General features: G+C 39.1%; 1 long non-coding RNA gene across 1 annotated transcript in view; it reads right to left on the bottom strand.

The window, feature by feature from the left end:
- Nucleotides 1–3,594: 3,594 nt before the first annotated feature.
- Nucleotides 3,595–24,081, bottom strand: part of LOC125964890 (uncharacterized) — a 34,342-nt gene continuing 13,855 nt past the window's right edge. The window contains exon 2 of the long non-coding RNA XR_007478221.1: nt 3,595–3,632. This is a non-coding gene — a long non-coding RNA (uncharacterized LOC125964890). The remainder of the gene's footprint in view (nt 3,633–24,081) is intronic.

The following is a 24,081-nucleotide window of genomic DNA, read 5'->3' as shown; positions in this document are numbered from 1 at the left end:
TCATATTTCTTTATTTTTCTGGTTAACACTTGCTCAAAGCCCCACCTGCCATACTGGAAAGAAATCAGATAAATCTGTCTACATTCCCCACTACAAATTTTCCAAAACCCGAAGGACTTACACAGTCTTAAGGGAGGACACTTGTGTCCACTCAGTGTGCTCATACCGACGTCCACTCAGTGGAATGAATGGATGAAAGGATGGGCTCTGTGACCAGACTTCCTGGGTTTGAATGCCAACTCTGCCATTTACTAGCTTTATGATCTTGGACAAGTTGTTTAGCCTCTCTGTACCTCTTTTTCCTCCATGGTGCAATGTATAGAAATAACACATTTTCACTGAGTCACTGTGAGGATTAAATGAGTTAATCGATGCATCTTAGTGCGCTTGGGCTTCTATAACAAAATACCCTGGACCGTGTGGCTTAAACAGACATGTATTTCTCACAGTCCTGGAGGCTGGGAAGTCCAAGATCGAGGTGCCAGCAGATTCAGTATCTGGGGAGACCCCTCTTCTTGGTTTGCACACAGCCTCCTAGTTCTTATGTCATCATGTGGTGGAGAGATGGAGAACTCTGGTCCCTCTTCCTCTTCTTAAAAGGACACTAATCCCATCAAGGGGGCTCTGCCCTCATGACCTCATCTAAATCTAATTACCTCTCAAATGCCCTACCTTCCTAATTCCAGAGATACCAAGAGATTATAAATGTTCATTGTTTTCAGACACTAATTTGGGGAGTCATTTGTTAACCAGCAATAAGTAATTAATACGTAGGTTGTTAAAGTCCTCTGAGGGAAGATGAGTGCCAGGTTCATACCAGGATGTTCATATCAGGATATTCCTATTTGGGCTTTTGTCTAGTTGATGCTCAGCTATTTTTCCAAGGTGAGAAGCACTATGACAGTGTGTTTGGTTTGAAGACGCTCCCAGGGTCAGCCCCACTGAAGAAACCAATCCTTTCATATGGAACCTTCAGTTCTTATCCTGACTCCTCCTTTTGAGCTCACACTCCACTTTTCTCAATGAAATTGTATTTCAGGGATCCCACCGTCCTTCCCTGTAACTGGGACTTGGTTGAGGTCACGTTGGTTTAACACAATAGAACTCCTTAAGTTCAAGTGTTGAGAAACCTGGGTGGATTTTGTTCTTTCTCTTCCATAATCGCAGGTGATGACAACCAAAAATGAGTCATAAAAACTTATACTGAGGGCTTCCCTGGTGGCGCAGTGGTTGAGAGTCTGCCTGCCGATGCAGGGGACGCGGGTTCGTGCCCTGGTCCGGGAAGATCCCACATACCGCGGAGCGGCTGGGCCCGTGAGCCATGGCTGCTGAGCCTGCGCGTCTGGAGCCTGTGCTCCGCAACGGGAGAGGCCACAACAGTGAGAGGCCCGCGTACAGCAAAAACAAACAAACAAGAAAAACAACTTATACTGATATCCCAGAGTTTAAACGACACACTCAGGTTGGTAATCCTTCAAAAGACCTTAGTGTGTACTTTCCATTTGCCCTACTGGTTGTATGTTTCTTTTTCTTGATTTTTGGCTTCTTTTGGATTTACTATATTATTCCATTTATTTCTTCTCTTAGTTTGGAATTTATGCACTTTTTAACTCTTATTTTAGTACTTACCCTAGAAATTCAAGTATGTACACTTGAACTATCAGAGTCTAATTTTAATCGATCATTTTACCCTTCTCTGAAACAATAAAGGACCTAAGAACACTTGGCTTCCTTTTAATCCTCTCTTGACTTTTATGTTATTGTTCCCATTTAATTCAGTCATAGATATAATATCCAAACAAGACGTTATCACTGTTGTGATAACATCAGTGTTCATTTTGGTTTACCTTTATGTTTATCAGTTTTGTTGTTCTTCCTTGTTTTTCTGCATCTTGAGCCTTCCATGTCGGATTACTTTTTTTCTGCCTTAAGACCTTTAGGATATCCTTTACTATAATCTTTTGGGGGCAAATTACCTCATTTTTGTTTACCTGAAAATATCTTTAGTTCAACTTGGTTCTTGGAGATATTGAAGTTGAATTCTAGATTGGCAGTTATTTTCTTTCAGTATTTTGAAGGTTTTTTTGTTCTACTGTGTTCTGATTCCTGTGAGGTAGACTATATCCTGTCATTCTTTTGAAGGTAGTCTGTTGTTTTAACTCTGACTGCTTTTAAGATTTTCTCTTTTTCTTTAGTTTTCTGCAATTTTACTGTGATGCATCTAAGTTTCAGTTTCTTTTTTATTTATTCCACTTGGAACTTATTGGGCTTCTTTTTTTTAAAAGTTATTTATTTTCTTTATTTATTTTTGGCTGCATTGGGTCTTTGTTGCTGTGCGCGGGCTTTCTCTAGTTACGGCGAGCAGGGGCTACTCTTTGTTGTGGTGCACAAGGTTCTCATTGCAGTGGCTTCTCTGTTGCAGAGCACGGGCTCTAGGCAGGCGAGCTCCAGTAGTTGTGGCAGGGGGCTCAGTAGTTGTGGCTCATGGGCTCTAGAGCACAGGCTCAGTAGTTGTGGTGCACGGGTTTAGTTGCTCCGCGGCATGTGGGATCTTCCTGTACCAGGGCTCGAACCTGTGTCCCTTGCATTGGCAGGTGGATTCTTAACCACTGCACCACCAGGGAAGCCCGTTATTGGGTTTCTTAAATCTGTAGATTGATCTCTATCATTGGTTTGGAAAAATTCTTAGTCACTATTCTTTCAATTTTTCTTTTTCTCCTTCTGGGACTTTAATCAACTATATATTAGAATTTGTTACTGAATTTCCCACATCACTTATCTGCTCTTTTTTTAAATCTCATCATTTTATCACTCTGTGCTTTTCTCTTGATACAATTTTTGACCTATATGTTATTTACTAATTCTCTTTTTTCAATTGTGTGTAACTTGTTGTAAAAGATATTTAGTTAAATTAGTAAATTTCTAGAGTAACTACTAAAATAATAGCAAAACAGTGCCTAAATTCCAAAATAATTAAATTCTTACTTTTGATTATTATACTTTTCAGTTCTAGAATTTTGGGGGTTTGTTTTCAATCACAAGATATTACTGTTATATTCTAGTACAAGAAGCAATAGGACAGAGTTGTTCAGGAGGGTTTAGGACCAGGAGAACTTCAGGAGAGATGGAGGAAGTTTGGACGCTTGTGCAAGTTCTGACATTGGAGGAGGGAAGTCCTAAGAGGCCAGTTAAAGCAGGAAAGCGCAGGAAGATGAGGTTCAGAACCACCATCTCAGAGAGCCATCTACAGCAGGACTACTGAGCATTGTCAATGGATGCTGAGCCTAGGAGTGACTTACTCTTTCCTATATTGCTGCCTGTTGGGTGTCACAGGCCTGTGGACAGGCACTAAATGAACTAGAAAGTAGGAAAAATCCCATTGCTGAAACTAATCCCTAATTGAAATAAGGAAACTAAACTTCCTTACCAAAAGACTACATAGGCTGCTGAAAGTTTTGTGGTAAAGAAAAGTCATAATAAAAGTAATGTTTTAGTATTTCTCTTTCTCTCTGAGTGCAGTATTTTGCATTTTTCAACAATTTCACCTTCGGTAAGTTTCATTATAAAAATGAATGCATTAAAAAAGGAAGGAAGGGGGGGCTTCCCTGGTGGCGCGGTGGTTGGGAGTCTGCCTGCCGATGCAGGGAACACGGGTTCGTGCCCTGGTCCGGGAAGATCCCACATGCCACGGAACGGCTGGGCCCGTGGGCCGTGGCTGCTGAGCCTGCGTGTCCGGAGCCTGTGCTCCGCAGCGGGAGGGGCCACAACAGTGAAAGGCCCGCATACGGCAAAAAAAAAAAAAAGGAAGGAAGGAAGGAGAGATGGATATTTATACAGTGAATCTAGAATGAGAAATGAGAATTGAATTTACAACTTTCAACTCTATAAATATGAACTGTGCAACCAATTTTGTTTTATAAGTTCAGGCATTTTGTAATTTTATAACCTGCCTTAATGCTTGCAGGGCCTTCCTGTTAAAATAAAGAACACACATCTCATTCATGTCATTTCTTCTATTCATTGTTAACATACCTCAGAGATTTATAAATTAAAAGAAAAAGCAGAATTACTACGTTAGAGAAATGCCGGTATAGCTCAATTAATGTATCTCTCGGGAGTAAAGCATTTTTGGAGGAAATCCACTTTGTTAAAAATGACAATGAAACTTCACCTCACTCTGGTAGAATCTAAGCAATGAGAAGTAGAAGAAATTTGAGTGCCGTTAGGAAGAAGGGGCTGTGCTAATGTCTCATTGCTGCATTGTTGGTGGGGGCAGCATCTCAGCTGGGATGGGGCACAGGGATGGTGTGATTTACGGAAACTCCTGTGATTCTATAGCAGCAGCAGGGACAACTGTGGGGATTGTGCTTGAGGCCACAGCAGATTCCCCAGAAGAAGTGGAGCTGGTGGCTCTGGAGTGGCAGCCATGTTGGCTTAGTTACATGTCATGTGTGGGCAGGACAGAACCTAGGAATCGGGATGGACTTGTAAAATGGTGCTTGGGAGTGAGAAACCAAAAGTTTCTTCTTTGGCTTCTGTCACCAACCAGTTATGTAGCCTTGGGTAACTTGCCAACCATTTGAGGCAGGAATTTCCATATCTCTAAGTGAGGGTGTTGGAATAATTGTTCCCTAATATCTTTCACGGTTCTAAAAGTCTCTGATACTATCGATGTATTCTCAAGCCTTATATTGTTGCTACTGCTGCAAAGCTTAAACTTCTTTTAGTAAAAAAACTTAAACATAATGAGAAGTAGAAAAAAATGCTATAATAATCCTCTAAAAATTCCTCACTTACATTCAATAATTAACATTTTTGCTTTATCTATTTTTGCTTAATTTTTTAAAATTTGGATACCTTGACATTCACCCCTAAACAATAAACACATTTGCTTACATAGTCACAATACCATCATCACAACTAATAAAATTAATAACAATTCTTTGACATTGCTTAATATTCAGCCTTTAGTCGGATTTCCCCAGATGTGCCCAAAATACTTTCTACCTTTGGTTTGTTTGAACCAGTTAGGGTCCACATATTTCATTGGGTTGTTATGCTTTAAAATTCTCTTTTAATACCAAGCAACCTCCTCCACCTTTTTTGTGTGACATTAACTTGTTGAAGAAAACAAAATGTTTAAAGGCAAATAAGCTATTAGCCTGCATCCTCTCCAATAGTAGAGGTGCAATATTATGCTGCCTTGGGTTGTATTGTAAGCACCATTTAACTCAAAGTCTCCTCTCCGATAACCCGATTCTCAGTAAGAAACAAAACAGAACAAAACTGACATCTTTGGCTCAGACAGCTGTGACTCAAAGTAACCAGCTCCTGTCCCCAGGCCCTGGGGTCACAATTCTTCAGGGAGTCAGACTGGGGTGCAAGGTCAGTGGCTGATAACTGCAAAAGGAGACAGAAAGAAAATGTTTTCCTTGCTGAATGGGGAGAAATTTAATGGAGGACATTAAATCTGCAATATCATTTAAATTAGTTTCTATTTTATTAGATACAAGCTTAGAGTTTCTTTAATCCTAGGGGAATTTTAAAAACAGCCAGCTACTTTTTTCCATTATAAAAGCCATAATTTTTAATTTGCTTCTTAAGGATATTTTAACCAAGGGCTATAATGTTTTTGATTTTATTGAACATGATGAAAACGAGATTTTGGGAAGACTTTAAACTTTGATGAAACAATTTGGACTGAGGTTAGGTTGTTCATTAGACAAGAGTCTCATTAGTAGCATCTTATAACAATGCTACTTGCAATACAGACTGTTACTTCCATATTTTGATATTTGCTATCAATTGAACATTTAAATCTTTTCTTTTTTGCTTATATATCCATTTATTGGAGAAATTTTCACTTAGGTTAATACACCTGTATTTGAAAGAAATGGAACACCAGAAATTGTCTTCCCATTTCTCAAAGTTCCTGATAAGACCCAGTGGACCCATTGCTAATCCTGCCTGCCACTCAGTTCTCTGGAGATATTAATTTTGTCATATGTAGAATAGATAGAAGAGTTTTTCTTTCTTCTTCTTCTTTTTTTTTTGTCAATTCAAAATGAACATTTAAATCTTTAATGCTAGCTATACATGTCTGCTTACCTTTTCCTTTGTTTTTCTGCCTACAATTTGTATATCCTTTCTTTTTCCCACTAGTTGTACCCTGGTTATGATTTCATCATCCAAACAGCTGACCTCCCAGAGTTGTGGTTAACAGAAACAGAGGGAAGAACAATTTTAAAATTCAATTATGCCTTAAAAAACTTGATGAAAATAGCTAAGTATAAACAGTAATTAATGTTAGTCATGGTCGTTTATCTTCATTTAAAAAGTAACATAGACACATTATATAAAATTAATAACAAGTATAGAAGCAAAAAAGGACCATCAATAATCTGATCATCTAAAATCTTTGCTGTTAAAATGGTAATATATTTTGTTCCATTTTGAGTTTATTTTGGTATATGATGTGAGAAAGTAATCCCGTTTCATTCTTTTACATGTAGCTGTCCAATTTTCCCAACACTATTTATTATTGATGAAGTTGTCTGTTCCTGATATATTTTTGCCCCTTTTGCCAAGAATAATAAGGGTGGGTTCATTTCTGTGTTCTCTGTTGTGTTCCATTGATCTGTGCATCTGGTTTTGTGCCAGTAACATACTGTTTTGATGACTGCAGATTTGTATTATAGTTTGAAATCGGGAGCATGATACCTCCAGCTTTGTTCTTCTTTCTCAAGATTGTTTTGGCTATTTGGGGTCATTTGTGGTTCCATGCAAATTTTAGAATTACTTGTAGTTTTGTGAAAAGTGTCATTGGTGTTTTGATAGGAATTGCATTGACTCTGTAGATTGCCTTAGGGATTATGGTTATTTTAACAATATTAATTCTTCCAACCTATGAGCATGGTATATATTTCCATTTATTTGTGTCATCTTCAATTTCTTTTATCAATGTCTTACAGTTTTTAGAGTACAGTCTTTCATCTCTTTGGTTAAATTTATTCATACATATTTTATTCTTTTTGATTCAGTTGTAAATGAGATTGCTTTCTTCATTTCTGTTCTGATAGTTTGTCACTAGTGTATAGAAATGCAACAGATTTCTCCTTTTTTTTTTTTCAAATTCACCACAGGCTAAGACTTTAGAACTTTAAAAACTTCACCTGTATCTTCATCTTTAGCTCCTTGACCAGTGAAATAAAAACTTGGATCACTATTACTCAGTTGGTAAGCATCTGTGACCCTATCAGATGAGGAATAATGTTCCATGTTTTTTAAGAAACTATGGTTACACAAGGTTTACATTCACAGTAAAACTAGACATGTGTTTTCAAACACATTTAAGCGAATTATACAAGATCTAACTAGATCTCATGGCTGATTAACTAATTCAGCTTCTGTATAATGAAGAAATTTAAGTAGAAGGGAGCTGCTTTGGAGAGGAGCCCTCTTTGCTCTGAAGGAAGGCTCTATCTGCCCTTCTGTGCAGATCAGGATCTTCAACTTCCACCTCTTCTATTCTTTATTAACTACTCAACATTCCTGAAACCTGCCCCCTGTGTCTGAGCTCATCTTGGGTGCTAACCTGTTAGAGTCTTATTTCATTTTCTCCCATTATTCCTATGGTGTCTTTCTTGTACTCATCTATTTTTTAAAAAATAAGAGATTTAACATTTTAGAGCAGCTTTATGTTTACAGAAAAATGGAGAGAGTCCCCATACACCCCCCTCCTCATCCACTACCCTGTCTCCCCTATTATTAAAATTCTGCATTAGTCTATTTGTCACAACTAAGGACCAACTTGGGTGTAGTTTACATTAGGGTTCACTCCTGGTGTTGTGCATCCTATGGGCTTTGAGAAGTGTATAACGACGTGTATCTATTCTGTTACAGTATAATACAGAATAGTTTCACTGCCCTAAGAATTCCCTGTGTTTCATGTATTCATACTTCCCTCCCCCCACAACCCCTGGCAACTACTGATCTTTTTCCTGTCTCCATAGTTTTGCCTTTTCCGTGTAGGGAGAATCCTACAGCATGCAGGCTTACACATCCATCATTTGTTACTAGTCTCACCCTTACTGCCTACTCACCCCCAGCCAACTCCACCCATTCTCTCTTCTTACTGGGCTAGCCCCTTGCCAGTTCTGGTCTTTTATGTTCTTCAGATGTATTGCATGCCCATCAGAAATGTGGTCCGTCTTGACATAGCCCTCAACTGACTCTGCACAGGGAATGGATGTACAATTATTAATGTTTATCAGCCACTGATTGCAGATTGCCTAGGGAGTATTGGCTTAAAGATGACCTTGAAGGTGATCTAATTGTTTGGTGATTCCAGTGATTTTAAGTATCTGACTTGGTTTGTTATTTCAGTGATCTATTCTGTCACTGGGTTTTAGACATTATGCCAGCTGAAAGGGGTGGAGTTGATCTTCAACTAACTCAGATTCGTTTGAAGTCTCATATGCTTCATTGTTCATCTCCAACAATAATATTTAATTTCTTTTCATAATGAAAATAATCAGCTGTTAAGGTGGGAATCCATTCTATTTGCAAGCATTGTTGAAAAGGAGGCTTATGGCATATACTCCTTTGAAATCGGATAAGCACACCAGTAGGTGCATATTCGTGATGATCTATTTCGAGGAAATGTTTCGGTTAAAGGTTTCTATTGTTTTGACGTGAACAAAAAGAGTTACTACTACTACTATGAGCTGAGCCACTATGGAATGGCTCCTGGGAAATCAGTGAAAGATGAACACATGGATTACTGAGAGAGGGCAAACATGCAAGAGGAATCACCTCTGATGGTGGTGGAGGGCATTAAGTGCCAAAGTTGGACACACAGGACAAACGTGAAATATAAGTAACTGAGAACAAAGATTACACAGTTTCTTTTAAATGCCCCTGTTTCTGATAATAACTGTGGATTTCAGAAGATGGCATTGGTTCCTTTTGTTATGAAATATTTGATGGCTTAACTAGTTTTCTGTTTATTGTCCGTTTAGGAGGAAGGTCCATGTTTGCTCAAGATTAGCTTGTATAGTTAGGATTTCATGATTTTGTGTGTGTGCTTTGTCTAAGATTGGATGACTCTACCCCTTCCTCAATCTTTCAGTCTAATGTAAGGGAGACAGGAGTGCTCAGCTTTTCTCTGGTTTACTTCATAGAAATTCCCTTCTGGCATACCTCCATCCCCTCTTCAACATCAGTCACTGTACAGCCTGACCCAGGCTGGGAAGGCATCTCAGCAGGGACCTTCCCTGTGTTGAATCCCTAGAGGATCAGTCCCCCTGATGCTTGCCATGATGTGTACCTTCTACATGGCTACAGCTCACAAGAATGTCCAAATATGCTGGAAGAATGGAAAGGTTTCATCCAGCTCTTCAATATTACAATGGGTATTGGAAGTAATACATCATCATCTCCCTCCACATTACCCCACAGCCTGTCAGTACGAATCCTCACTACTTTGCATCGTAGGATTTTAATGCAGTTTTGCTAGATTCTCTTCCCTTACTCTCCGGGCAGACAGCATGGTAGATGATTCTTTCTTTTAATCCAATCCTATCTCACTATATCTAAATGATTTCTTCAATGTTTATGGCATCTATCTATCTATCATCTACATGTATATATGTATATACAATCTTTTCTTGAACTGCAGCACTGGAGGTCCTTCCATAATCTTTTTTTTTTTTTTTTTTTTTTCAGGACACAGGCCTCTCACTGCTGTGGCCTCTCCCGTTGCGGGGCACAGGCTCCGGACGCACAGGCTCAGCGGCCATGGCTCACGGGCCCAGCCACTCCGCAGCATGTGGATCTTCCCGGACCGGGGCACGAACCCGCAGCCCCTGCATCGGCAGGCGGACTCTCAACCACTGTGCCACCAGGGAAGCCCCCTTCCATAATCTTTATCATCATTTCAGTAGGAATTGGGGAAAAGCGATTTGATGTTTGTACACATGTCATCGTCTTGCCTGGTCTCCACATTGCTTCTGAATGCTTTCTGTTGAGTCCTGAATATATCTCTAACTAGACCGCAGAGCAAGCCGTAGGTTTTCTTGCATTTTCAACACCATAACCAGAGCTTTTCATATCATTTACATTTTATAAACTGTGGGTGAATTGGATTGAATTGTAACGCAGTCTCCCCCACTTTCTTACCTCCAACTCAGGATTTAAATATCAATAATTTTGCTGGCAGGGATTCTTCTAAAATAAGCCTTGAGTCTCCAGTTTTCTTTTTCGGTTTTAGGAATAAGAAGGTAATTCAAACACCAGATAAGAGAAATTTTCTGTAAGTAATTTAATAAAATAATTGGGTTAATATGCCTGAGTCTATATCATTATAAGTGAAATCCATGCTTCATTGCTTTCACACTGGGTGAATTACCCAGGGAAGCTGAGAGACTGAATTGGAAAACAGCAGCTTGTCTTTCCCTGACTGTTCCTGCCTCCACCTTCATATTCAGCTTGTGCTCAGAGAACAAGACAACAGGAGAAGATGGTTGGAATCTCTTCTGAAATGTTCACATAGATATGGTTCTGATGGCTGTCATAAATGTCAAGTTGAAGCCACTGAATTGGTCGAGTGAATCACCTGTGAAGGCTATGTCTGAGAATGTGAGCCGACTAAAGATATTAATTATAACCCACTTCCCAGTTTATTCCTTATTCCTCTCTAAGTGACTGACACAACCACCTGGTGATGTAGATTAGCAGCTTGACTCCTGTTGTACAAGAGGCAGTAACTGAGGAGGGAGGGCAGTGTCTTAGTCAGCTCACCACTATAACAAAATACTCTAGGCTGGGCAGCTTGAATGACAGAAATCTATTTTCTCACTGTCCTGGAGGCTGGAGGCCGGGAAGTTTATGATCAAGGTGCTGGCAGGGTTTGGTTCCTGGTGCGGGCTCTCCTCCTGGCTTACAGATGGCCACCTTCTCACTGTGTCCACACAAGGCCTTTCCCTGGTGTGTACGGGGAAGAGAGCAAGAGAGTAAGCTCTCTGCTGTTTCTTCTTAAAAGGGCACTAATTCTGTCAGAGCAACCTATGACCTCATTTAACCTGAATTACTTCTTTATGGGTCCTATCTCCAATTAAAGTCACATTGGGGGTTAGGGCTTCAACATATGAATTTGGGGAGACACAATTTAGTCCATAGCAGGTAGGCTGGGGGATATGGGTATATGTGGAGAGATTTGGACCAGGGATCAGAGAGCACGTTGTCTTAGTTTCAGTTGTACAACAAAGTGATTCAGTTATACATATACATGTATCTATTCTTTTTCAGATTCTTTTCCCAATTAGGTCGTTACTCCAATATAAAACAAAAAGTTAAAAAAAAGGATTAAATAAAGATTTAAAAGAAAAAAATAAAGCTATTTTTATTTATTAAAAAATAGCTTTATTTAAAAATTAAAAAATTTTTTTAAAAAAAGCCCATTATCTCCCCTGTTGCTATGTGAATTCAGCAAGTCGTTTCACATTTCAACTCTTAATTATCTCATCTGTGGGAATTGCATTAGAAAAATCACAAGGCTTCTGTGGACTTGACCCTCCAAGGTTTTATGGGTCACACTAACATCAGACATGTCCAGCCTGTCCAGTCGGGTCAGTGCACCAGCCATTGTTCCTTTGTCCACGGACATCACTATGTGCAGAAGGACTTTGTGTTATCAGACTGTCAAATGAGGTCCCTCCAGTCCTTCAGAATATCTCCGATTCATCCATCCATTCAATTACTCTATACTGCTTTTTGTTTTGTTTTGTTTTGTTTACCGCTTTGTTCCAGGCACCATTGTAGGTCCTGGAGTTGTCCCTCCTCTGATGAAGCTTACATTCTACTGGGTGTGCTCGGATAAAAGGGACCATAGACAAACAAGCAAATCTATGGTGTGTCAGATGGTGACAGGTGTTATGAGGCAGAATAAGGCAGGGCAAGGGGGTAGGCTGTCCCAGCAGGGTGGAGGACCAGAAGGTTGTTATTTTCTATTAGAGGGTCAGGAGAGGGCTTTGTGCAGGTGTGCGGAGAATGTGAGCCAGCTAAGCATGTGTGAGGGAAGAGGGCTCCAGGTGGGCAGCACAGTAAGTGCCTGGAAAAGAAGGAGCAAGGGGGAGAGAGGAAAAGAAAAACTATCAGAAAAGTGGTGGGGACCAGGTTACACAGGGCCCTGAGTCTCCCCCTTTTGCTGAGTTTCCACAAACCTCAAGTAGTTGCTTTTTCTTGTTTCACAGAGTTTACACTATTATACGTGGGACATAGGTTTGTCAGGAGTTCATTCCTCTCCACCGAAAACAGAACTCTCCGGATTTATATTTCTTAAATGTAAATCGAATCATGTTAGGCAGTTGGCTAAAACACTTAAAAAAATTTTTTCCATTTTATTATTTAAAAAAATGAAACTTCTCACCATATCCCTTTCTTACCATCCTAACCTCATTTTGGCTACTTCCCTCCCCTGTGCCTTCCTAAGCTCCAGTCACACTGGCCTCCTTTCAATTCCATGAATCCTTCAAGTTATCTTCCTTCGGGGCTATTGATGCAAAATGTTTCCCCGGCAGGTCCTCACTTTTTACCCTGCAAGTCTCAGCTCAAATGTCCCCTTCTCAGGTAGACTGAAAGTGACACTTTCATAGTACTCATAACAATTTGTAATTATTTAATAGATTGCTTTTTCCCTTCTTTTTTTTTTTTTTTTTTTTTTGCGGTACGCGGGCCTCTCACTGTTGTGGTCTCTCCCGCTGCGGAGCACAGGCTCCGGACGCGCAGGCTCAGTGGCCATGGCTCACGGGCCCAGCCGCTCCGCGGCATGTGGGATCTTCCCGGACCGGGGCACGAACCCGTGTCCCCTGCATCGGCAGGCGGACTCTCAACCACTGCGCCACCAGGGAAGCCCCCTTTAGTTTTTTTTTGTTTTTTTGTTTTTCTTTTATACTCTAAACTTCATGAGAGCAGAGACCACTTGCTAGCATTGTATCTAAGGGTTTGGAACATGATAGGTACTCAAAATATTTGCTGAATGAGTAACTGAGGACTATATGAGTTCAGTATTTGATAGCATTGCCTAAAGAAAACTCTGATTTTCTGTGGGTTTGGGGAAAAACTGGATGACTGAAGGCTTTCTCAGTCATCTTTCTTTACTTATCAGCAGCATGTGACTCAATTGATCTTGCCTCTTCTAGATTTAAAAAAATCCAGTTAAAATATAATTTTAATTTTAATAATAGTCCTATTATAGACAAAATCTGCCTTTTCTCATTATCAATGATCTGTACTATTTGACTTTATATTAACTATGTAAAAAGCATAATTTGTTGCAAGTATAATTTGTTGACAAATTAGGAGTGACTAACTTGTTTTGGTGTGGTAATGAAATGTGTATTAATATGCATATTAAAATGTAAATATTAATCACTTCATTAAAAGTGGGCAAAAAGCTGTCTTCTTGATCATGAATTAAAGAAACAACTTTTTCATTTCTATGTTTCTACATGATGAGACAAGAGAAGATTTTAGGCTGCTGTGTCCAATCTATTTCTTTCCTTCCCTCCTCCCTCCCTCCCTCCCTCCCTTCCTTCCTTCCTCTTCCCTTTTTAAATTAAAATATAGTTGACTCAGAGTATTATGTTACTTTTTGGTGTACTGCATAGTGATTTGACATTTGCATAGATTAGGAAATGATCATGAGGATAAATCTAGTAACCATCTGTTCCCATACAAATGTATTACAATATATCAACCACATTCTTTATGTTGTATGCTACATCCCTGTGACTTATTTATTATTTATTATATAACCAGGGATTCGAAGGGATGAAATCAAGAGATTTTTAGGAGGTAATTAACTTGGAGGAGAGCAGGAGGAGAGGTCAGAAGCCTAAGGTGATGAAATGCACAGTGGAAGGTGTCTTAGACAAGAAATGCAGATGGGGAGCAGGTTGGAAGGAGGGAAAATGAGTTTTCCCGGAAAACATGGAATTTCAGGTGCCCGTGGGATTTACACATGGACTGATTCACAGCACAGGCAGTTAGAAATTTGGGTGAGGGCTTTAGGGCACAGATGGTCCCGGCTGAAAACATATATTTGGGGATTTGGGAATCAGTGTTTTAAAAGCATAATTTGAAACTAAATGGGGGCATTTGGGGTTTTCAAAATGACTACATTTAAATTCAAGAGGAGGAAGAAGGATGCTGAACTATCCTATAAAGAAAAAGATGAGGAACTGACCTTCTAAATATCAGTTAGCACCCTCTTAACAAACAGTGGATGCAGTGGTGGAAATCATAAGCCTGTATAGAGGGTATAGGATTTTAGCTATTATCTACCTGTCTATCTATCTATCTATCTATCATCTATCTATCTATTATCTATCTATCATCTATCAATCAATCATCTATCTATCTATCGATCATCTATGTATCCTCTACTTATCACCTATCTATTGATGTTTTAAGCAAGGAAAACTGCCATTCAAAATTATGCAACTGCACCTGAATCTAGAAGTAACAATAGCAGGTCATCTGGGGCATATTCTTTAGTGTAGCAAATGTCAATAGATTTGTCTTTGTAGATTTATAAATACAAAGGAAGGGTGTTTTACTCTCTGAGGAAAGGTGTTAGAAGACCCTCTACTTTACCTTGCTCTCTCTGACTTGGTAAATTTTGTTCCCTCCAAAACTACTTGAGATGCAGAAGTCTGGGTGATGGTGAGGGTATCATCAAAGATTTTGCACGAGGAACTCAAAGGGAGAAAAGGGAATGAGACTCTCAATCTCTTCTTCTCAAGTTCAAAGTTAGATCAGTCTGCTTAGGAAAACCTGGGTGAGCCCGCTCAAAGCTCTGGGGCAGCAAAGGGCAATAAAACTTCCAAAGAAAATTACTTTGGATCTGGAAATAGTTGTTACCAGTAAATTGGTCCTTGCTCTAAAGGCAAAAGAGGACAGTTCTAGGACTCTAAGGTGGTAGATATCTTAATGCAGTACTTCTATGCCTGGCACACTAAAAAAAATATGAGTGGAGGTAGCCAGCAGATTAAGTAAATCTGCATCTCTAAAAGTACGTCCAGGCATTAACGTTATTAAAAAACTTTCCAACCCACAAAACGGGAGAAACTATTTGCAAATCATATATCTGATAAGGGACTCATATCTAGAATATACAAAGATTTTTTAAATGATTTATGAAATTTTATAATTTTTATAGCTCAGTAATAAAAAGACAAATAACTCAATTGGAAATGGGCAAAGAACCCGAATAGACATTTATCCAAATAAGATAAACAAATTACCCACAAGCACAGGAGAAGTAGCTCATCATCATTAGACAAAAGGTTGCAAATAAAAGTCAAAATGAGAAACTTCACATCTACAAGCACAGCCAGAATTAAAAAGTCAAATAATAACAAGTGTTGGTGAGAATATGGAGAAAATTAGAAGTCATACTGTTGGTAGGAATATAAAAATGTGCAGTCATTTTGGAAAAGAGTCTGGAAGTTTCTCAAATGTTAAAATAGAGTTATCATTTGAATACAGCAGTTGGACTCTTAGATGTACTCTTAGATATATATGCAAGAAAATTGAAAATTATGTCCACATAAAAACTTGTACATGAATGTTCATAGCAACATTATTCAGGATGGATAAAAGATCATAATGGCTAAAAAGTAGAAACAACCCAAATGTCCATCAACTGATGGATGGATAAACAAAACGTGATATATCTATACAATGGAATATTACTTGGCCATAAAAATTTACTCATTAGTACTACATGAAGTACTAATATATGCTGTAACATGGATGAAGTTTGAAAACGTTATGCTAAGTGAAAGAAGCCAGTCACAGAAGACTACATATCATATGATCTCAATTTTATGACATATCCAGGAGAGGTGAATCTGTAGAGACACAGTAGACTAGTGGTTGCTTAGGGCTGAGAGTATGGGGGTGGGAGTTAGAGGAGAGATAGCTAAAAAGTATAGAGCTTCTTTCTGAGATTAAGAACATGTTCTAAACTAACTGTTACTCTACTTTGTGAATATACTAAAGCCATTGAATTCACACATCTTTATACATCTATACGAATCATATCTCAATAAAGCTGCTACCACGCCCTCCCCGCCCAAAAAAAACCCTCCCAAAGTGATTCTAATGTTCAGCTAGAATTGAGAACCTCCATCCTAACCTATTCTAACCCATCCCTGGAGGACAGAGAGTAAGACGAGGTGCACTGGAGGTATTTGTGAGTGGTAACTTTGAGAAACCAGGTCAGTTTGGGCATGGGATATTCTTGATTGAATTTCACAGGAAGTAGAAGCTGTAGTCCCCCCTCCCTGAAAAAATCATGGTAGCCTTGGCGGGTTGCTATACCAACAGGTGCAACAGGCTCAGTCTGCTCAGTGGCACCTCAGACTTGGGGAGAAAACAGGGCAAAGCAGTATTGGTTCCTCACACACTGGTGAATCACAAAAGGGGTATGGATTGAGGTAGGAATAGTCTGGATTACTTGCTAATAGTCTATAGTAGGGCATAATTCACACCGCAGCTGAAATGGTGACATGCCATTTATATATGGTCAGTGTCACTCAGGGAAGTACACGATAAGAAGAAAGGGGATTATAACCAACTTGTTTGTTTAATTAAATTTAATGATGCCAACATGGTGCCAAATCAATGAGCAAAAGTCCATCTTTTGGGGCTTCCCTGGTGGCGCAGTGGTTGAGGGTCCGCCTGCCGATGCAGGGGACGTGGGTTCATGCCCCAGTCCGGGAAGATCCCACATGCCGCGGAGTGGTTGGGCCCGTGAGCCATGGCCGCTGGGCCTGCGCGTCCGGAGCCTGTGCTCTGCAACGGGAGAGGCCACAACAGTGAGAGGCCTGCGTACCGCCAAAAAAAAACAAAGTCCATCTGTTGAATACAAAGAAAATCAGTTGCAGAATTTTGAAAATGGATTATTCCCCAAGGAGCAGTAAACCTAACATATTTTCTGATGAGTAAGCAGGGGCACCAAAAAGTCAACTGATCTTGGCAGCACAACACAAACATTCAAAAAACCTGCTTACGGGAACCCTTCCATCTTGAAACAGTAACTGTAGCATTGTCTGGACAAGAGCTACATTGCCCTTTGGTTCCCATGGACCCTGCCCTTACACAGGAAGTACAATGTCAGTGGTGTGTACTCTAGGATTTGGCATCTCAACTTTGGACATCAGTATGAATTCCTCTCGGTACCTGAGAGCAAGGGCCCTGTGCTAGAAATTTCTTAATGCAGGTGGAACAGGAGAATCTGCTGCTGGTGTATCATGGAGGCTTAGAAAGATGGCAAGATCAGTGTGGCCCGAAGCAGCTGGAAGGGGTTTCACAGAAGTGATGTGAATTGAGCGATGCCTTGGAGAAAGACTGTTTTCCTGAATGGAGAGGAGAGAGAAGGCAATCCAGCTGAGAAAGCAGCAGGAACACAGTCACAGGTCTGGGCATTAGCACGAGGAAGTGGGAGGGGTGACAGAAAACAGTCTGACTGGGACAAAGTGCATGCTGGGAAACCGGAAGAAACAAGATGGATAGAGACGGCACCTTAGAAATTAGACGAAAGTATTTAGGTTTCATTTAATAGTAACAGGAATCCATGTTCTTGAGCTGGGCATGCATCTGATGAAAATGGCATTCAAGAAAGTGTTGTCTGCCATTTCAGTATAAGACTCAGAGATAAATAAATGGACAGAGCATGAGTCTTCAACAGCTCCCTTATAATGTCACCTAAGCAATCATAATTAAGTGTATTTCACTTAAAATGCAGTAATGGAAACTAATTCGGTAACAACAACAACAAAAAATGATTTCATTCTGCTCTTTATGCGCTGAGAAAACTAAGTAGGAAACTCTCCGGGCTTTGTGTGAATTTAAAAACTATTTTCCCCATTTTTACATAGAGCAAAACTGAAGCAAAGATTTCAGAATATAATGTAACAATGCAACCTTATATTCCTAAGACTTGATATCATTCCAAGATATAAGGATCATCATTTTTAATTCAATTTTTATACTCTTCTTTCAATAATATTGCTATTCATCTTGGAATATACTTGCGCTCTGGGAATATTTATTTTTTATTTGTTCTTCATTCGTAGCCCAACTTTGCAAGAAAAATGCTCTCTTAATAACTGAAGAACTGCAGTGTGCTGCTAGTTTACATTTTACCAACATTGCCTCTCCCCAGTGCATGCTTAGGGGCAGAGCCATTTCATCATCACAGCAGAATAACTCCCATTTTCCAGTTCGGCCTCAGAGCTTAGTGGAGAAATGTAAAAATTATTTTACAACCAACAGTTCTCAGACCTTGCATATGTTGGGATGTGTTAAGATACTTAGGCTCTTTCTCAAATCATTCTAATGTCATCCCCAGCTGTTAAAAAGAAACAGGTAAGCCATATTATCAGAGCCACATTTGTAATTCCTTTAGAAAGAATCAGAAGATGGCGATATTCATAAGATATTTAAATGTACATTTGAATATGAATATCCATATGCTGTGTGAAAACCTATGAGACAGGTCCGAATGTTTTGATACTTTCCCACAAATCACACTGTATACATTTTGACTTCCTTTATCTTCCAATCAATACAGATGCAGAAACATCCATTAGCGTGGGAGAAAATTATATATCTAAAGGGGCTTATAGTGTTTTTTAATTCCTTTTTTTCCCTTATAAATGGCTGATATCTGTGTTGTAAGAAACTTGGTCCCAAGAGGGTCGTCTTCTCCTTTAAACTGCAGTAAAAATCCCTTTGGAGGTAAGAGTAGAAGGAGTTGAATTGGAGAGACAGCACGCCTCCAAAAAGGACAGGTAATCTACTGGTTCTCAAACTTAGCTGCACACTAAAACTACCTGGAGAGTTTTCAAAAATACTAATACCTTGAGTCATATACACTCTGGGAGCCTCATTCTTCCTGTTTGTGAAAATTAGATAAATACCAGTATCTTACAGGGTGGTTGTAAGGATGAAATAAAATAATGGATATGAAATTTCCTTGAAAGCTATAAAGGGCTATACAAATGTACACTATTAGAATATATTTAGACCCTCTTGCTGCAAAGAAATAATTTAACAGTCTAATTTGCACAAAAAGTCATGCTTCCATCACCTCTGCAGGAAACAAAAGTCCTGACAACTTTTAAAGATAATTTTTCATTATTCTGGTAGATTTTAGAACCCAATGACCATTTTGTTTGATACATAGAATTTATACTACAGAGGGATGTTTTAATTCTATTGCTGAAACAGATATATGCATAATTCAGCAGTGCTCCAAGATTTAAAAAAAATCAGTCCCCCAAGTGGAAAACTGCAGTAGGTAGATTGACCATAGGATTTTATTTCTGCATAAATTGGATATAGCAAAACAAAACAAAGCAAAACAAAAAAATGAAGTCACTGATACAATAAAGAAAATAAAATGTGCAGAAATCTGCAAAGAACAGGGAAGTTGTTCAAATAAATTTAAGGAAGCTAAGGATACAGAGAGAATCAATGAAATTGACAACATGAAAGTGTTTGAGATGTGAACATGGATAGAATCCATCGAGTAATGGGAAATGAAATCCAAGGAAAATGAGTTGTAAAATGAAAAAGAATTGCTGAAAAAGAGAGTGGAGAAAAAGACTGCCAAATAGATGAGGGCTTTCAGGCCAAGGAAGAGCTTATTCATAATGTATTGGAGCTGCTAGAACATGCTTGGATACTAGCAGGATTGATAGATGGAAGTAGGAATGATCCATGGAGGGAGAGCTGCTGATAGAAAGAAGAGCTCATTGCAGGAGTGAGGTCCTTCAGAAGGGGTTATGAGAAGCTATCCAAAAGAAGTAGTGTGTGATAGGAAAAAATTATAACAAGAGGAAAGACAAAGATAGACAGAGATTATGGATATACATGCCAGCTGATTACAGATTTGAGAATGGAAATACTGTTTCAATTTTACCAATACATTGAGAAGCACGATTATTGGCTAAGAGTGTTGGGGGATAAACTCTTGATGATAGAGGAGAAGGTATGAAATAGCTGTTCTGGGAGATGGGAAGTATACTTATTAGGAAAACAAGGTAGGATTGCTGATCAGTGTTTGATGTCCATTTGTTGTTGGTGGTCATGAATTTAATACGAGGCAGGTGAGTACTTTGGTCAATAATTGGGAGTAAGAGTGGGAAGGTAGAAGTTGGGTTTAAGCAGGATGGTAATATTGACTGGGGAGGATAATGAAGGGAGTTATATTAGTTATAGTGGTAGATGTAGTTTCACGAAACTAGGTTTATTGAACACTCACCAGTGGCGTTCTGGTGGAGGAACGTACAGAATGCCATTGTAAGACTTCTTTCAAATGTCTGTTTCTTAAATCAGTGCACAACTTCTGCCCTCCCCTCCCTAGCCAAGAGCCAGATGTGAGATAGGGCCAGCTGGGAAGCTTCAAAAGGCAGTGGGGGAATTCTCTGGTGGGCCAGTGGTTAGGACTCTGTGCTTTCACTGCTGAGGGCCCGGGTTCAATCCCTGGTCAGGGAAATAAGATCCCACAAGCTGTGTGACACAGCGAAAAAAATTTTTAAACTAAAAAAAAAAAAAAGGCAATGTGTTCTCTAAGGGGCTTGAAATCATTAAAATACATCAGAAATACAGGACCAGCTAACTCAGGTTCCGACATCCTCTTCTTACATAGCTGGCATAGTGGGTTGAATGGTGGCCCATCAAAAGATATGTCCACATGGAACCTGTTAGTGTGACCTTATTTGGAAAAAGGGTTTCTGCAGATGTAATTAAGGATCTCAAGATGAGATCATCCTGGGTAAAGGTGGGCCCTAAATTCAATGACAAAAGACTCAAGTCTTCCTATTGTCAGAACAATAGGAAGGAAGAACACACAGAGGAGAAGCCCATGTGGAAACAGAGGCAGAGGTTGGAATTATGGAGACATAAACCAAGGAAGCCTGGAGCTACTAAGAGTTGGAAGAGACAAGAAAGGATTCTTCCCTAGAGACTTCGGAGTGAGCATGGCCCTGTGGACACCTTGATTTTGAACTTCTGGTCTCCAGAACTGTGAGAGAATAAATGTTGGCTGTTTTAAGCCCCCAAGTTTGTGCTAATTTCTTATGGCAGCCCTAGGAAACTAATAGAACTGGCCAGATATAATTTTAGAACTGGTAAAATTAATCATGAGGATTCTGCCCAGTGCCCTGGATCGAGCAAACTCTGATCATATTATGCCATGAGAGCACGAGCCCCGGTTAATCAAGACGTTTTCTCTCTGGCTTCCAATATGTAGAGAAGAAACACAAGATGGCAAAAGGGGGTGGGATTGGAGGAGGCTTCAAAGCACCAGTTTTGCTGTTGCCAGCCCTGGACGGGACATTCTGGCTTGAACCTGAGAGCAAATGGGGATTTGACTCCTGCCTCTGAATTTAACTGGCCCCCGCTGAAGAACTGACTTCAATTATGCACCCAGAGGCCAGAAGCAAAGGATCAAGAGACCTGGCTGGGCAGTCCCAGCAGTGAGAGCTGGGTCTACACACCCCAGGAGTTGGGTGGGCGTGGATGGTTAATCACTGAACACGAATTAACCAGAGAAGGGGAGCCCGGGTGGCTTTTTTTAACCACAACTCACACCTGCTCCCTGCTCCACCTCCAACCCTACTCACTGAACCGGTGATGGAGGAGGGGGGTAGATACATGTGGGAAAAAATTATTTTATTTTGAAGTTTCCAATAACTGCTGCTTCTCTGATTCAATACATTATAGAAAAACTGCTAACAGGAATTCTGTTTATAAATTTTACTATAGTGTATACATAATATATATAATACAATATAAAATTATATTTTATAATTTTTATAAAATGACTAAACTACGGTATTTATAATCATTGATGTCAAATGAGCACCTGAATTCTCTGTGGGAACTTGCCAGTTGAAAATATTTCTAATATGAAAGTGAACACATCAGAAAATAAAAACACTTTTTTTTTCCAGCATGAAAGCAAAAACAAATAAAACAAAAAACTCCAAAACAAAAACCAATAAAACAGATTTATTTTATCCTTAGTTGAGTGACTGATGTTATATAGTTATGTGACAAACTGTAAAATGATAAGCTATTCCAAATGAGCTACAGTGTTAAACTCTGTGCAAGTAATAAATCCCTTATTTTGAACTCAATGAAAGAGACACATAATTCCATTCATCATTGAAATCGCTTTCTGGACACCACATGTCTTGGCCTGGCCATGACTGTTTTGATGTGAGGTTAGGCCATATCAGGGTCTGCAACCTAAGGAAATATTCAGAAAGGAAAGGAGAGGTGAAAATCGTGGTTTCGTGTTTATTATTCTGTGATACTGTGCAGTTAAAACATGCCACCTCTCTGGTTACTCCTGCGTTTTGGGGACCAAAATGGTAATGAAAAATTCATTATGATTGGGCATATGAGGTAACACTTCTCCCCCACTCACTCGCTCACTTACACTATGTGACACATTTATCAGTTCTTTTTGAAAAATATTCATATCCAGTGATATTATTAAAATCTGTCCATGTCAAAGGACTTGGTTTTTATAACCTTCGACTTAATAATTTACTGAATTTAATAAACCTACTCCCTTAAACTGGAAAACATGAAAGGTTATTCTGCTTGTGTTAAAAATATACCACAGCTTATATGTGGAATCTAAAAAAATGGTACAAATTAACCTATTTACAAAACAGAAATAGAGTCAAAGATGTAGAAAACAAACTTATAGTTACCAAGGGGGAAAGGGGTGGGAGAGGGATAAATTGGGAGATTAGGTTTGACATATACACGTGACTAAATATAAAATAGATAACTAATAAGACATGTACATGTATAACTGATTCACTTTGCTGTACAACCAAAACTAACACAACATTGTAAATCAACTATATTCCAATAAAAATTAATTAAAAAAATAAAAATATACCACAGGCAACAGATTTGCAAGAAGAACATGAAATTAGACCTGAGAGAGAGTTGCTTTTGGTTGTATTGCCAGTAAGCTGATGTTTCGACTTCATTTCTTTACTGTTCCTATTAGCTCATTATGGAGTACACCCTGACAGTGTTCCTTCCTAGTTTCTTCAAGAGTATGAAAAAGACATCTTCTCTGTTATCCTCACTGAAATAATGGCATCCCTTTTGTATAAGGACCATTGCTTATTACTACCACTACCAAGATCCAGACTCTGGTCTAAGTGCTTTACATTCATTAATTTGTGTAGCCCTCACAATAAACCATATAAAGAAGGTTTCAGTTGTTGTCCTGTTTGACAGATGGTAAAGGAGCATAGTGATTGACACCCAGACAGTCTGACTCAAACATGCTCTTAACCATTAGTCTGTCCTTCCCTTCCCTTTCCCCTTCAATGGCCATCTTCCTCATGAGGATTTCTGAAATGTCTCTTCCCTTGAGTCCTCCTCTCATAAAGCTTTCTGATTTCTCAAAGAGATCAAATGACTTGCTAAAATTTGCACAGTAAGCGAGGGAGCTGAACTTAAATCCAGGACTTCTGATTCCAAATCCTATTATCTTTAATGACATCACACTACCGCTTATAGCTGAAATTTTCAATTTAGGAAAAATTGGCTCTAAATAAAATAGCTGGCACTATTTCATTGCTTTTGGAAATAAATTCCAGATGGATTTAAGAATTAAACCTTGCAAATGAAATCATAAAAGTACTGGAAGAAAATTTTGGTGAATATTTATGTAATCTTGGGATGGCAAAGGCCATCTGAAAAACGGTCTTAAAGTAAGAAAGATGGACCCATTCGATTTCATAAAAATGAGAAAGTCAGTATGTGAAAACACTATAAATAATGAGGAAAGGCAAACAACTCAGTGTGAGAAAGCAATTTTCTCTTGTTTTTGATTCATTCATGTATTCATTCCAAAAATATTGGCCCTGGAGTAAAATGGAGATTAAAAACAGATGGGGCCCCTGCCTTCATGAAGTTTACAATCCAAAGAAGTCAGACACTGACTGATGGACATGTAATTACATGAAGCAA

Source organism: Orcinus orca, chromosome 6 (assembly GCF_937001465.1).
Source record: "Orcinus orca chromosome 6, mOrcOrc1.1, whole genome shotgun sequence".
NCBI lineage: Eukaryota > Metazoa > Chordata > Mammalia > Artiodactyla > Delphinidae > Orcinus > Orcinus orca.
This window is presented reverse-complemented; position numbering and strand designations above follow the sequence as displayed.